The following is a 15587-nucleotide window of genomic DNA, read 5'->3' as shown; positions in this document are numbered from 1 at the left end:
ATCCACACCATCCATCTAATGTTTTTTCATATCATTTTAGAAAATAACATAAAAAATAAGGCAAATCTAAAGCTCAAGTGGGCCACAATACAAGAAACAATGGAAATTGGGTGCATACCATTGAAAACTTATTGTGGCCATGGAAGACTCTAATCAAGCTGATTTTTGTATTATCCATTCATTCATGTCTGTGTGACCTTACAAAGAAGTTAGATGGCAAATAAGCTTCATGTTGGAACTCAGGATGGTTTTAACAGTTGGTTCCATTCCCACTACATTCTTGATTGTGGTCAACTTAAGCTTTGGATGTGACTATTTTTTGGGATCATGCTATAGAATGATATAAAAAAAGCTGATGGACGGTGTGGATCTAACACATAAATCATGGTTGGCCTAGAGAAGTGCGACAAGTTAAAAGTTGGGTTGTGTATCATGTAAAAGAGAAAATCTCAAGCCGATGGCAATTTTAGATTTTTTTTTTTATATAAATTTCGCGGAGTGCATTCTTGATTCACCATTAAGCTAGAACTCAGTCACCTAGAAAATTCGGCACAAAATTATGGAGCACTTTCCACATTCAATGTTAATAAACACCACTAAACACCAAGCACTTTCCAAATTCTGCATTAAGTAAAAATTTTAAGTGTTAACAAAGAGGCCCTTAGGCAGCTATGTCATATCGGTGGCATTAAATTCATAAATGAAAGGTCATAATCTTCTTCTCATAAATGAAAGGTCATAATCTTCTTCTAAGTATCATATATAATTTTATTATTATTATTGTTGTTGTTGTTGTTGTTGTTGTTGTTGTCTCTCGTTTCCAAATTTGGTCACACGGTTTGAGCGCGTGCTAGAATCAAACATGCAACTGAATTCAAACTTAACAAGTAAGACCTCGAGCCAGAAGATAGGTAGATATGTTTGGATCACTTCTATATGACCAAGATCGAATAAGATGGATATCCTATTCAGCCACTTGCCACTTGCAAGGCATTATTTAAGTTGATTTGGTGATATCATCGAAAGGTAGGATTTGTCCTCATATGATGGGTTGCACATTTGACTTTTGTATGAAAGGACTTTGTTGATAGATGTCTTAAATCTGTAATTCATCTATTTGTCAATGATAGGTTTGATGTCATTGAGTAGGTTTCGATGTCATTGAAGTTAGCTTGATGCCAACGAGATTTTTTGGAATGAATCAATTTTGTTGATGGACAGTTTGGTGCCCTTTACGATGCCATCGAAGACTGTTCGATGTCATCGAATGTTGTTTGATACTATCGAAGGCCCAGTCAATGTCATTAGTAATATCTGGATTTTCATGTTTGGTCGCCAGAACATTTCGGTATTATTTCAATGCCATCGAAGGTTAAGTTTTGAGCTCATCGAACGATTTCATGCAGATTTCCGTACATTTACGAATTTGCGAGTTTTTTTTTTTCTTTTCAATTTTGATTGGGATTCTCCTAGAGGTTATATATTTGGGTGTAATTGGGATTCGGATGAATCTAAGGCTTTCTAATTTATTCCTAAGGTTTTAAGGGCTTGTAAAGGAAGTTCGAGGCTTGTTCGAATCGAGTATTCTCTCATTCTCTTGTAATTTCTGCTTTCATAGTGCTTTCTATTGCTTTATTCCGTGGTTTTTTTCTCATAAGGATTTTTCCACGTTAAATTTGGAGTTTTTGCATTGTTCTTACTTGGTGTGATTGGATTCCTTCACTTGATTCATCTCTATGTGCTTCCGCGATACCCTAACAAGTTGTATCAGAGCAAAACATTGGAGCGAAGGCTTGAATCTGAAAGTAAGTGACAATGACTACCAATCCTAAGTTCGATGTTGAGAAATACTCCGGAAAAAATAATTTTGAATTATGGAAGGTCAAGATGATTGGCCTATTGATTCAACAAGGATTGGATGAGGTCCTTGAGAAGCGACCAGAATCTGTGGAAGAAGATGAATGGAAGAAACTGGATAAGAAAGCGAAATCTTCAATCCAATTATACTTAACGGATGAGGTTCTTTATAATGTCTTGAGGGAGAAAATCAGAATAAATTTGTGAGTGAAGTTAGAGGACATCTACATGAAAAAGTCCCTTAAAAATTGCCTACACTTAAAGCCGCAGCTGTTCAACTTCAAGATGATGGAGGGAGGAGATGTTGAGGCTCACATTATAAATTTTAATAAGATGATATGCAAATTACTGGATGTGGAGTAGTGGTCGACGATGAAGATCAAGCATGTATCTTGTTGAATTCATTCTCTACTTCGTAGAAGTCTTTTAAAGACACCTTGTGCACCGGTAACATGACCCTTAATGTAGATATTGTCATCCTAACCCTTCAAGAAAATACGATGAGAAAGAAAAACGACAACATAGGAGTCTCCACTGATGCATTGTTTATGAGGGGTCAGAATTTCGAGCCAGACATAGGATCTTCTCGATCGAGATCCAAATCCAAAGGCAAGGGCAAGGGCAAGTTAAAGTGATAAAATTATGGGATGACAGAACACATGAAGAAAGATTGTACAAATCCTAAAACAAAGAAATAGAACTCAGAGGCTTCTTCCAAGGAGGCCAACACTGCCACATCTTATATATGAAGAAACAAATGAAAGTAATGTGTTGTTAGTGTTTATGATCGAACACTTATACAATGATCGTAGGGATGAATGGATCTTGGACACGGGCTTTATATCACATGACTCTTCATTGGAGTTGGTTCGCCAGCTACAGGGAATGCGATGATGGATAGGTATTTACAGGCAATGATAATGCCTGTAATGTTGTGGCTATTGGTACTATCCGTATCAAGATGTTTAATGGGATGGAGCGTACCTTGATGTTCACAACCTCAAGTGTAGGGTCACGATGTAATAATAATCTTAGTGAGACTGAGGTCGAATCCACATGGACTAATCTCGTGTGTATTCTGAAAGTAACTAGAACTAGAAGTAGAAGTAGATGTGAATCTAAATCTGAATTAATTGAGAGAGTAATTATGATTAAAGTGATTAAAACTAACAAATTCAAAGGTGGTAACTAGGGTTTCCAAGGATCCACTTGTAGAGATCAGGGAGATCTATGCTGGATTCAAGGACAACTGGAATCAGAGTCCCATCTTATCCAATTGGAAGATATTTCATTAAAACCAAATCTGAACTTCCTTTGACATAATTCTCAATGGATGAGAGGTGTGAGAACTGGAAGTGATTCTATCACAAAACCATGCCCAGGAGACAAGGCAAACAATAGGATTTACTAATCTCACAACCAATCATAAGAGAATTGGAAAGATTAGGTGGGATTCCATTACCCAACCATGCCCATGGGACGATGGTGAACAACAGGATTGCCTAATTTCACAATCTCAATACATGAAAAGAACATACTCAAAGTTATCGTAAATCTATTGTAATTTGAGTCACAACAAACCATTAAAAACTGAAAGTATTTCTTAAATATCAAACTGGAATCAAAGATAGTTCAACCTAAATATGAATCAAAGCAATAGAAAACATTCCATCACACTACAAGCTTCACCTCTTAGCCTTAGCTAAGGGGTTTAGTCAACCATAGACATGATTAAACTAAAATCTCTTAAGAAAAACATAAAAACAACGAAGGAAAGGGAAGAAAAACTCTTGGCGACGGCTTCTCTACGCTTTTATTCTACTCTTCAAACCCTAGAAGATGACTAGGGATGCCCCGGGCACTCCTATTTATAGTTGTGCATCACTTCCTTTTGCACCGACTTGGAAAATTTCAGAAACTGCCTCAAATTTACGTAATCCGCACAACATCTGCATAACCCTTGACTAGTCGAGGACAACATTTGACTGGTCGAGGGTCTCCTTTGAATGGTCGAGGATGACGGGATTTTAAAGGATTTTGTCACTGGAGTTCGAGTTGAAGAATCTTCGATTAGTCAAGAAGGGGCCTTGGACTGGTCGAAGATAGGTGTAAACTAGTAGAAGGTTGCAGATTTTTTAGGGTTCTTTTTCTTCACTTCAAGTCTTCAATGTTCTTCATTCCTCACTTGGTTTTCTTGGATATTTGGTAAGTGAATTCTTCATTCTTGATCTCATAAGATCCATTCTTGGCTTTGGTGATTTGTAAACGTTAAATCCATGCTTTTAGCATCCTTTTCAATTCAAGCTCTTAAATTCACCTTGCAACACAAACATGACTAAAATAGAACATTAAGCATTATCATGTTCATAAAACCAAGTAATAAATGGGGGATAATATGTAATATTTGACCCTCAATACAATCTCCAACCAGCATTTTGCTTGTTCTGAGCAAAGTATGCGAAAAATGAAATTTAATGCGCAATGTTCAAACCTTTTTAAGAAAATAATCTTTTGTGTAATCAAGTATGAATGAGTAGACTTAAGATGAGAAAGTGTGATTTTGAAAACCTAGAACCGAATCACATAAGTTAATCAATCAAATAAGTTCTTTATCCATTAAGTCAGAGCATAGTTCGCGTATCAAGTTTTTCAGTGTTCAGTGGAAATCAACTTACTTCTCATAAAAATACTATCTTTTCATAATATTACCCATGTTCATCACTTCAAGATTAGTTGAAAATTCAAGTACTAATTCCGAACTTATCTCATTTTCCTTCTTTCTCCAGTTTTTTATTTTATATCGACGGTCAGTTTTTATTCATTCTTTTTATTTTTGCATTCTTTTCCAGACGTTTCATTCTTTTTCATGACTTTTCTATCAATCTCCTATTTTTTAACTGGTTCTTTTCTTCTTTTAAGGTGGATAAAATTCTCCAGACTTGATTCTCGTCATCTATCAATGATTCACATACTAACAATCAGACCTTCTAGTATAACTTACAGAAGACAAATTTAATTTGTTTTGTGATTTAACATGATATTCAAACTTCCTCTTAATCAATTAAGCGCAAGTACTTAGGTAATAAATTACTTAGATGACTAGACTTCAGTAATTCAAAATTCAATCTTTATCTTATCATACTCAAAGCATTCTTAAATACACAATTCATCACTTCTCAAATAGATTTCAACTTAAAACATTAAAAAATTTCAAAATTTTTGCTCAAAACTGAGAAAACGCTGATTAGTTTACCTAATCCCCCATCCCCAACCTAAATTCTACATTATCCTCAATGTAAAAGAAATAAATATGATTTGCAAAAGAGACAACGTAATTGAAGGTGACATGATGGAAAGATAGTACCTAATGAATGAATTTTGAAGCTTTTTCCAAAGGATCTCAACGTGAAGGTGGGTTAGCACAAGAATTAAACAGCCAAAAAGCAAACTATCTTAAACAAACAGAAAGCAAACTATCCTAAAACAGCAGAAGCAAACTATCCTCGTCCTAAATTCTATGAAAGCAATAAACTTAACCATACCTCCATCAGACTAGGAGGTCAATCCTAGTAAACAGGATCAATCAGAGGTATGGACATGTCCTCTGAATCAAATTTCTCAACAAATGGCTTCAACTGATATCCATTTACTTTAAAAGCATTACCATTGTTTGGATTCTTTATCTCGACGGCCCCATGATGATAGACATTGGTAATAGTGAAAGGACCGGTCCAATAAGATTGGAGTTTATCCGAAAAAAGATATAACCGAGAATTGTACAAAAGAATTTTTTGACCAACTAAGAATGATTTTTAAAGGATGTTCCTTTCATGGAAAACCTTCATCGTGTCCTTATAAATTCTCGAGTTCTTGTATGCATCATTCTGAATCTCCTCAAGTTCATTCAATTGTAGTTTGTGCAGTGAGCCATCGTTGTCTAGATTGAAATTCAAATTTTTGATCGCCAAGTATGTGAGGCCCGCATCTAGTATCCATTCTATTCTATTAGGTCCCGTGATCCTCCCGATCGAATTCCGGTGACCCACGACTTGTAGATTATATTTGCGATCATCCTTAAGTTTTGTCTTGTAAACTCGATCTGATCTGACCCGAAACTTTCGCCATAGAGACCGCATCGCCGCCGCGGTTCCAACGCCACGTCTTGTGATGCAATCCGACGTGTGGATCAAAAGATGTACCATTTGCAATATTTGGCCTTTGATTGATGTGGGACCCACTTTAGTGGGGTATGCATGAATCTTGAGGTGGCATGACCCACCCTAGAATCCCATCATTACCTAGCCTAACTTACAAGCTACCACCCTACTACCTTACACCTTTTTATAGCTAGTTATGATGGATTTGCCTAACCTAGGCAATGATTTCTCTCTTTCTTAGAAAAGCTATGATGCATTTTTCTATCCTAAGCCCCTCTTTTTTAGCAAATTTCAGATTTTCTTCCCTTCTCTAGGAGAAACTCATGATTCCCTCTCTTGTTTCCAGTAAATCATCATACCACTCTTACTTCTCCCTTTCCCTTCCCATTTTCCCTCATTTTCTCTCCATCCCCTCTCCCCTTGCAAGAGCCCTTGGACGTTCCACCATTCTCCCTATTTTCCAGCAACTTTCCACCTAATTTCCTCACCATCTAACCCTTAAGATCAGATCTTCTCCATTAATCCACCTCCCTTGGATCATAGTGAGCTCGGAGAAGGAGTTTTGTCAAGATCTTCTAGGTGGGTGATTATTTAGGATAGTTTTTCATTATTTTTCCTTTTTTTTTTCCTTCTTTGCTTCATATGGAGAGAGTGTAGGACCCACCAATCAATGGTGGAGGTCTTACACCACTCTTTGGATGTGGCCTTTAGCCACCATTTACATGCATATGATCTTGATGGGGATATTCTCCATGGACCCCATCTTGATGAGTTTTCCTTTCATCTATGTATGATGGGTCATCTAGACCTTAGGATCATGGTGGGGATGGCATCCCCACCTTAGATTTCTATTTGTAAGGCCCATGCATGCATGAGACCCTTTCTGATCTTGCATGTACATAAGTTTTTTAGTTGTGGAGGGCTCATAGTGGCGGAGCCCTCCCTATGATCGGCATGTCTCCTTTCTCCTTCTCTTCTTCCCTTTCTATGGTTTGGATTTGATGTTTTGTGTGGCCCACCTGATGTGCCATGCAACCAGGCCCCTTCAGATTTTTGGAATGTCTAGGCCCAAGTGGCTGGACGTCCAGGCCCAAACATGCTGCCTAGTTTTGTGGGTGGATTTGCAAGGCCTTTGGACCTGATTTTTGGGCTGAACTTGGAAGAGGCTTGGGCCCTAGAGTTGTGTGACCATCAGGGTGGACCCCACCTTATGGGATCTTTGATTTATTTTCCATCTATTTATCTTATGGGTTGATCTGGACAACAACATGTTGTTGTCCAGATTGCTGAAATTTTTATAGTGCTATAATGTATAGATTATAGACCCTGTTTGTGGACCCTCTTTCTCTGATTTCCTAGACTTTTCTTTGAGGTATGGACCCCCACTTGATATATGACAATCCCACCTCATTTGGCCCTTGATTTGAGCCTATGGGGTAGGCCCAAGAGGACTGGACTGTCTAAAAATTTCTAGATTGTCCAGCAGGCCCATATGTTGTGAAACATAAATTTCTGCATGTATTTTTAAGGCGTGACACAGTAGGCTCTATGTTCCAACTCCACAGGCAAGTGACAAGCCTTCCCATAGACAAGTCTAAAGGGAGACATTCCAATAGGGGTCTTAAATGCGGTATAGTAAGCCCATAAAACATCAGTCAATCGGATTGACCAATCCTTTCGGTTAGTGTTAACCGTCTTTTTCAAAATGTGTTCAATTTTCCTGTTGGAAATCTCAGCTTGCTCATGGGTGATATGGAGTGTTTACTTTGTGGGAGATGCCATATTTCTTCATTAAGTTCGTGAATGGCCTATTATAAAAATGTGAGCCCCCATCACTAATGATGGCTTGAGGCATTCCAAACTAGGAAAGGATGTTCCCTTTTAAAAACTTAATGACTGTTTGATGGTCATTGTTCTGGCACGAAATTGCTTCGACCCATTTATTGATATAGTTTACTACTAGCAGATTGTATAAATTTCCAAAGGATTGGGGGAATGGTCCCATGAAATCGATGCCCCAACAATCAAATGCTTTAATGATCAGAATGAGGTTCAGAGACATCATATTTCGATGAGATAATGCTCTCAACTTCTGACAACGCTCACAAGCTTTGTAAAACTCATGAATGTCCTTGAACATAGTGGACTAGTAAAAGTCATATTGCAGATCTTGGCCGTGGTCTTTTTAGCAGAAAAGTGACCACCACATGCCTGAGAGTGACAGAAAGAGATGACACTTCGTTGTTCATTGTCTGGCACACATCTCCTTAAGATTTGATCCAATGTATCGGCGTGAAACCTTGTAATGACCCGAAAAATTTTGTGCCAAGACCCGAGTACTACCTCTATTTTCCTTAGAAGCTAATTATAGGTTACTTAGTGCTAAACTCGATTGCTTGTGAAATTTGCATCAATCACTTTAAATTGGATCTGCATGACTCAAAACCTGTAGAATCATTAGCGCTATGTTACTCTGAAATCTGGGATTCATCGCTAAATCCAGTTGCTCTTGGGAATTTTTGGAAGTTTTGGATCGGACCTGGACCGCGCGTCGAAAGTCCGATAGCGATGATCTTAGGCGGTTATGGTCGCTATGTTGGACTTGACTATCACCTCAAAAATCAAGTCCAGATGATGTTCTGGGTCGATTTGATTGAGTCCGGAGTGAAGAGTGTGAGAACGGTGAGAAATTAATATGATTTTATGAAATCTGAGTCGTGTCGCTTGCGCGACGATTTTAAGCAATCTGACCGTTGGATTCTGAGCCAATTTCACCCTCGGATCAGGGAAGATGGCCCAGGCAGGTCATAGTGCTTGTGGTCCTGATCGAGTTTCGGTGACCGTTAAATTGAGTGTGGTCCGCCACGGATGATCTGTAGATCCGATCGGTACGAAAACTCAGTTTGACCTAGATCCATGGTCAGTGAGCTTAAGTCCGACCTTTCGTGGAAAAAGGCCCACCAGAAGTGTTCCGTTGATCGAGAGAGGCCTGTTTTGGTTATAACCTAAGTATACCTTGGCCCTGGGGTTATTTTCATCAATGTTAGGCCTATATATAGACCTTAAAACCCTAACTCTCTTTTCCATACGAATTTCCTAACCCTAGCTAAGAAAGAGAGAGGAAAAGAGAGAGAAAGTGAGAGAGAAGTTGGTGAATCATCTTAGATTCTTTCCTGTTCTTCTTCATCCTTAAACCTCCACTTTTGAATCGTTATTCCGGCGATTCTAAGTTCATCTTTGGGTAAGTTAACCTAACCCTAATCTGTTTTAGAGCTCAGAATAATCTATGTGTTGTTGTAGCTCATTTCTATTCTTGCTTTAGGTTATCTTCTCGCCGTTGACGAAGACATATCGTCTGAATCAGTTCGGTGTTCTATTTCTGGTTTAAGGTGCGGACTTTAATCGTATAGGTTATGGTTTTCAAGGCTTTCAATGCCAGTTAATGGTTTATTTTTGTTATGGATGAGATTTCACATGCTAAATGTTATGTTTATTTTGCGTTCCTGATATGAATGTGATATATTGAGATTTGTGTATTCTATGTGTATGTAGGACGTACCGTATACGTATAAAATATGAACATGTGATTGCCATGATTATTTGTCGTGTACTTGTGCTGATTGTATGTGTGACTATTCCTTGGCAAAAGGAATTGTCCAAATGCGTGTATTTCAACATGCGTCATGTATGTTGAACTATGTATTCTAAGTGTTTGTAGAAATGTCTGAATGATCTAAAGTGTAATATATTTACCTAATTGCGGGCGTTAAGAAGTGCTTCTCAACACTCCTATTGATGTGTATGATTTACCACATGCAAGTCATATTCCTTGTTGTTTAATTTCAAGTATTACTTATGTGAAAATCCATGTTGAGTTGATATTCTTCAAATGCTTACATACCACATGATTTGAGTTGTTGTTCCATTACTATTCTAAATTGTTGATATGAATATCTGCTGTAGTGGAATGTGTTTGGGACTAGGAAATAGTCCAGGAAATCGGTAATCGGCCTTGAGTTCGTGGCTGAGGTTGCTTTCGCCATGAAGTACGCGATTTGACGAACCTGAGTCGTATTAGAGTTATCGGCAGTGGTTTGGCCACATGGAGTGTTTGTGCACTCTATGTCGTTCAACTCAACGTGCGCTCGTGCTAGTCGAGTTCGTCAAGTAACCCGATTGTCTGATGTATGTTCACCATGTATGGACGCTATTGTTTGAATCTAGGGTACCAAACTTACCGATGAAAATCCTGTTAACCATTGTACCTTGATCCGCTAAGACTCATGAGCCGGACATGGTGTTATGGGACACCATGGTCGAGCTGTCGGCCTACACTGGGGTGACGAGCCTCCCCGTAGTGACCAGTGAGCAACCAAACTCATGAGCCGATTATGGTGGTATGGGACACTATATTCGTGCTATCGGCCTACATTGATTGGTGATGAGCCCTTTGTAGTGACCTCGAGCATACCTGGATACCGCATTGAGGTGACGATCCTTATTGTAGTAATGAAGGTATGATAGGCGTGCATTGATTGGTGACGAGCCCTTTGCAATGACCTAAAACCATATGATCGTATGAGATTGTCTAGGACTGACGACCCTAGAATGGATCACTATTTGGACGTTGATATGAGGAAGGTACCTTAGCTTCCCAATCCTGCTGTATGAAAAGGACTAATAATAACTTGATAATCATATTCATGCACCGCATTTGCATGTGCCTGGAAGAGGTGGCGCACTTTGAGGCGATGTCATGCGTAACGTAAGATGAAGACGCTGAGGGTGTACGCGCGAGGGCACACATCATTCTGCATTCATCCTTGCACTACTAAGAGTACTTAGGACATGTTTGATTGTTCTGCTTTATCATTACTGCTTGATTGAATTGATAACATGTTAACCTTTGCTTTATTGTTCCACTGAGTTGATCACTCATCCCCTCGTTCTGGAGCGGTGTTTAAACACCCACCAGACTCTGTCTTAGTTGCAGATGTTGATGCGACCTCTGAGGCAGAGCAGGAGTTCGAGGATGATGAGGCTGCATTTTCTTTCATGCAGTTTTCAGGCGGGTTCTAGTGAGCCTTGTTCTGATGTGTGGGACTCTGGGATTTCTTTTGAGATTAGATGATGTTATTTAATGTCTTGTAATTTTGATAATAACACTTGTAGTATGAGCTGGTATGTATATGTATTTCAGGGAATTGCACATGTACACATATATTTCTTTAAGTCTTTCGCTTGCGTTTCTCACTTATCCCTGAATTATATTTGCAGTTTGGCTTAATCTATTCCATGTTTTATGTACTCATACAGACAACATACATCCATCATTAAATATGTTGCATAAGTGATGTTTTGAAACTCGGGAGCTGAGTTATGCTCGACCCCCGAATTTCAGGGCGTTACAAACCTGTGGCAAGATAATTAGCAATGTCAGCAAACCAAGGTGAATGGGAGATTTTGAACAATTTTCATTAGGGAACATGTCATTTATATGTGTCTTCTCCTAGGAATTAGAGAGATCAAGGCAAGAAAGATGGTCAGCCACTACGTTCTCTACTCCCTTTTTATCTTTTATTTCCAAATCAAATTCTTGGAATAAAAAGATCCATCTTATTAGGTGAGGCTTAACATCATTCTTAGAAAGAAGATACTTAAGTGCCGCATGATCTGTGTAAATGACGATCTTGGATCTGATCAAGTAGGACTTAAATTTGCCTGAAGCGAACACTATGGCTAAGAGTTCCTTTTCCATAGTAGAGTAATTCACTTGGATAAGATTTAGAGTTCTCCTTGCGTAATGAATAATGTAGGGCTTCTTTTCTTTTCTCTGGCCTAAAATTGCCCTAAGAGCATAGTCAGACGCATCACACATAAGTTCAAAAGGAAGGCTCCCGTCAGGTGGCTGCAAGATAAGTGCAATGGTTAACATGCCCTTGAGCTTAGTAAAAGCTTCTTAGCATTGCTCAGTCCACTCGTATGGTGCATCCTTTTAAAGTAGATTACATAGAGGACGAGAGAGGTGACTGAAGTCCTTTATGAATCTTCTGTAAAACCCGACGTTTCCTAGGAAGGATCGCACATCTCGTATGTTCTTGGTGGAGGTATGTTAGAGATAAGATCAATTTTAGTTTTATCTACCTCAATTCCCTTGGACGAGATGATGTGTCCAAGGAAAATTCCCTTACGAACCATGAAGTGACACTTTCTCAATTTAGTACCAAGTTCTTTTCTCGCATTGCTTCAGCACATTTTTCAAAATTTCCAAACATTCTTTAAAGGATGGACCAAAGACCGAGAAGTCGTCCATGAAGACCTCTAAATCTTACCCCACTATGTCAGAAAAAATACTCAACGTGCATTACTGAAAAGTGGCGGGGGCATTACATAGCCCAAATGACATCCTTCAGTAAGTAAAGGTGCCATAAGGACATGTAAATGTGGTCTTTTTCTAATCTTCAAGGGCTATATCGATCTGATTATAGCCCGAATAATCATCGAGGAAGCAATAATAAGAGTGACCAGCTAGCCTTTTCAAAATTTAATCGAAAAAGGGCAAAAGAAAGTGGTCCTTCCTCGTGACGGTATTTAACTTCCTATAGTCAATGCACATTCTCCAATCAGTAGTGATCCTAGTTGGCACAAGTTCATTATTGGCATTGGCTACGATGGTGATTCCAAACTTCTTGGGAACCACCTGAGTTGGACTCACCCATTGGCTATCGGATATAGGGTATATGATACCCACATCCAATAGCTTAAGAACCTCAGCTTTAACCACTTCTTTCATGTTTAGATTTAATCTATATTGTGGTTGCTGGGAGGTCTTTACATTATCCTCAAGATGAATGCAGTGAGTACAAATCAAAGGGTCAATTCCCTTGAGGTCCACAATTGACTATTCAAGGGCTCCCTTGTGCTCAATGAGAGTAGAGATGAGCATACTCTCCTATTCTTGCTCGAGGTGGGAAGAAATCACCACTGGGTATGTCTCATCTTGACCTAAATAGACATATTTCAAATCAGAAGGCAAAGATTTTAAGTCAAGTTTCGGTTGTAAGCCCCGTATCCTAGACCGTACCGTTCCGTAGACTCCGCGATCTTCCAGTCGAATTTCGGCAACCTTCAACCCTTAACCGGTATTTGCGCACGACCCTGCGTTACACGTCATCAACCTAAATTAACTTAAAACGAGACTTGTACCCTTGCGACCGCGCCGTCGCCGTGGTTCTGATGCCATGTCTCGCGCGCCGATCCGATACTCTGGCCAGGAGATGCGGGCCAGCGTTCGGTGCGAGAAAAATGCCGCGTGTGCGAATTCCAAGAGAATCTCTACGAGATGTTACCTCAATCAATCAATCAATCAATCCCATCATGTCAAGTACATGTCAAGTACACATCACCTCTCACCCTTCCCCAAGCAACCCCCAAAGTCAAAAAGGTTCTTACACACCCATACTTCTCTTACACCATTTACCACAAAAGTCAAAAAGTCTCTTACATATCCATCACTCACCACATCAATACATCCATCACCCATCTCTCTCTCTTTACAACCCTCACTCTCTCACTTTTTCAAACTCATTTCCAAGTAACCAAAATACCATACGTCCAAGCCTTCCAAGCCCTCCAAGAGAGCCACAAGTGTGGCCCACTCCAAGGGATGGTCGGTGTAGATGGTCCCATAGACCCCACCGTTAATACACACCTCATAGTCAATACACCTCCATTGACAGTACACTGCTACCGTCAGTGTTGAAACATGGTGTCTTCCACTCAGTCTACCACAAGAGCTATGGATCTAGGTGTGTCAGGGAGGGCTTCACACAGATGTGGCCCCACAGTCTAGGGCCGTGGATGGTTTGGATAAAACACATACATCATGGTGTGGCCCACCAAAGTGGATGGATGACGTGGGTGGTCCCAAGGACCCACCATACTAGGGAATCAATCCCAAGACCCCAGTGTTGAAAGGAGGTATCTTTCAATGGGTCTGCCACTTGATTCGGCGATCGAGAATTTTGTGAGCCTGGTTTCCGAGTTTGGGGCGTGACAGAAGTTGTTATTAGAGCATAACTTGGGAATAACTAAGAACAACATTATATGTCCACTTAAATGCTAAGTTCCAAAGTTCGGATAGCTTAGCGATCTTTGATTACAGACCCTTAACGTGTGTGCCTTCGAGAGTTTTCAAAGTTGATAGGTGCCTTCGCTCTTTCCTATAGGACAAGATGTCCAGGAGAGTGACCCGATCGACTCCCGCACCACCACCTGAGACTCCTACACCACCACCTAAGACCCCTGCACTACCACCTACGATTCCCGCTCCACCACCAGAGATTTCTATTGCTCAGCGTATGGATGCGGACCCGACTGTATTTGTAGTGCCTCTTAGTTACAGCAGATGTTATAGGCTGTGACGGCCGCACTTCAGGGGTAGGGCAGACACCCCGTTGTTTCACCTGCCCAGGCCGAGTAGAAGCGTGTGAGTGCCCTCCTTCGAGAGTTCCGACGGATCGATCCCCCACGTTTCCAGGGTGAGCCAGACCTGACTGTAGCTGAGAGATGGCGCGCTGATGTGGAGAAGATATTCGATACGATGGGATGTATGATCGAGTGGCGAGTTCGATTAGCTGTATTTCTCCTCCATGGTAAGGCTGAGCACTGGTGGACGTCAGTCTCCCAAGCAGCGGGCGCTGATTTTGTATGGACTTGGGAGGATTTTGTAGATCGATTTGACCGTTAGTATTTTCCTGATCACATCCGACGATAGCGGGCGTTGGAGTTCGAGGCCTTGGTGCAGGGTGATATGACGATGGCTTAGTATGCCGCTCATTTTGTAGTACTATCCAGATTTACACCGTACTTGGTAGATGATGAGGAGCGGAGAGCCCGCCGACTTGAGGACGGCTTGCGTTACAGTCTTCGAGGCCGTGTTATTGGGCATGAGCTCCCAACTTTCGAGGGAGTGGTACGGAAGGCCCAGTTTTTTCAAGCTGAGTGGGCCGGTTCTCAGTCTGATCGTGGTCAAAGGAGAGACCAGAAGAGGCAGGCTCCTTCCAGTGATTCCCAGCAGGGTCGACCACAGCAGAAGCATATAGGTCGCCCAGCCTTCCGAGCACCAGCAGCACCTCCAGCACCACCTCCGAGGCAGTTCACCGTCTCTTGTTTTAGGTGAGGTGCGATGGGGCACCGTATGTTGGAGTGCCCCTGCCCCCAGCAGCAGCAGCAGCAGCTGAGAGGTCCACAACAGCCTCCACCGCAGAGCAGCAGAGACCCCCACAGCAGCAGCGACAGTAGCCCCCACCACCGAGGCTACCTCAGCAACAGCATCAGCACCAGCCTCCGAGACCGCAGCAGCAGAGGCAACAGTTTCAACCGCCTCAGTGACAATAGCAGAAGCACTCTCAGAGGGGACAGGCACCTCCCCAGCCGGCTCAGGCTAGGTTTTGTGTGGCTCAGCAGGTTCCACAGTCATCCGGAGGAGTTGTTGAGGGTATACTTTTAGTATCTGCATGCATTGCACATGTGTTGTTTGATTCTGGTGCATCGTCTTCTTTCGTGGTAGAG

The sequence above is a fragment of the Magnolia sinica genome, chromosome 10 (assembly GCF_029962835.1).
Source record: "Magnolia sinica isolate HGM2019 chromosome 10, MsV1, whole genome shotgun sequence".
Taxonomy (NCBI): domain Eukaryota; kingdom Viridiplantae; phylum Streptophyta; class Magnoliopsida; order Magnoliales; family Magnoliaceae; genus Magnolia; species Magnolia sinica.
The sequence above is the reverse complement of the archived record's forward strand: the minus strand, read 5'-3'. Positions refer to the sequence as shown.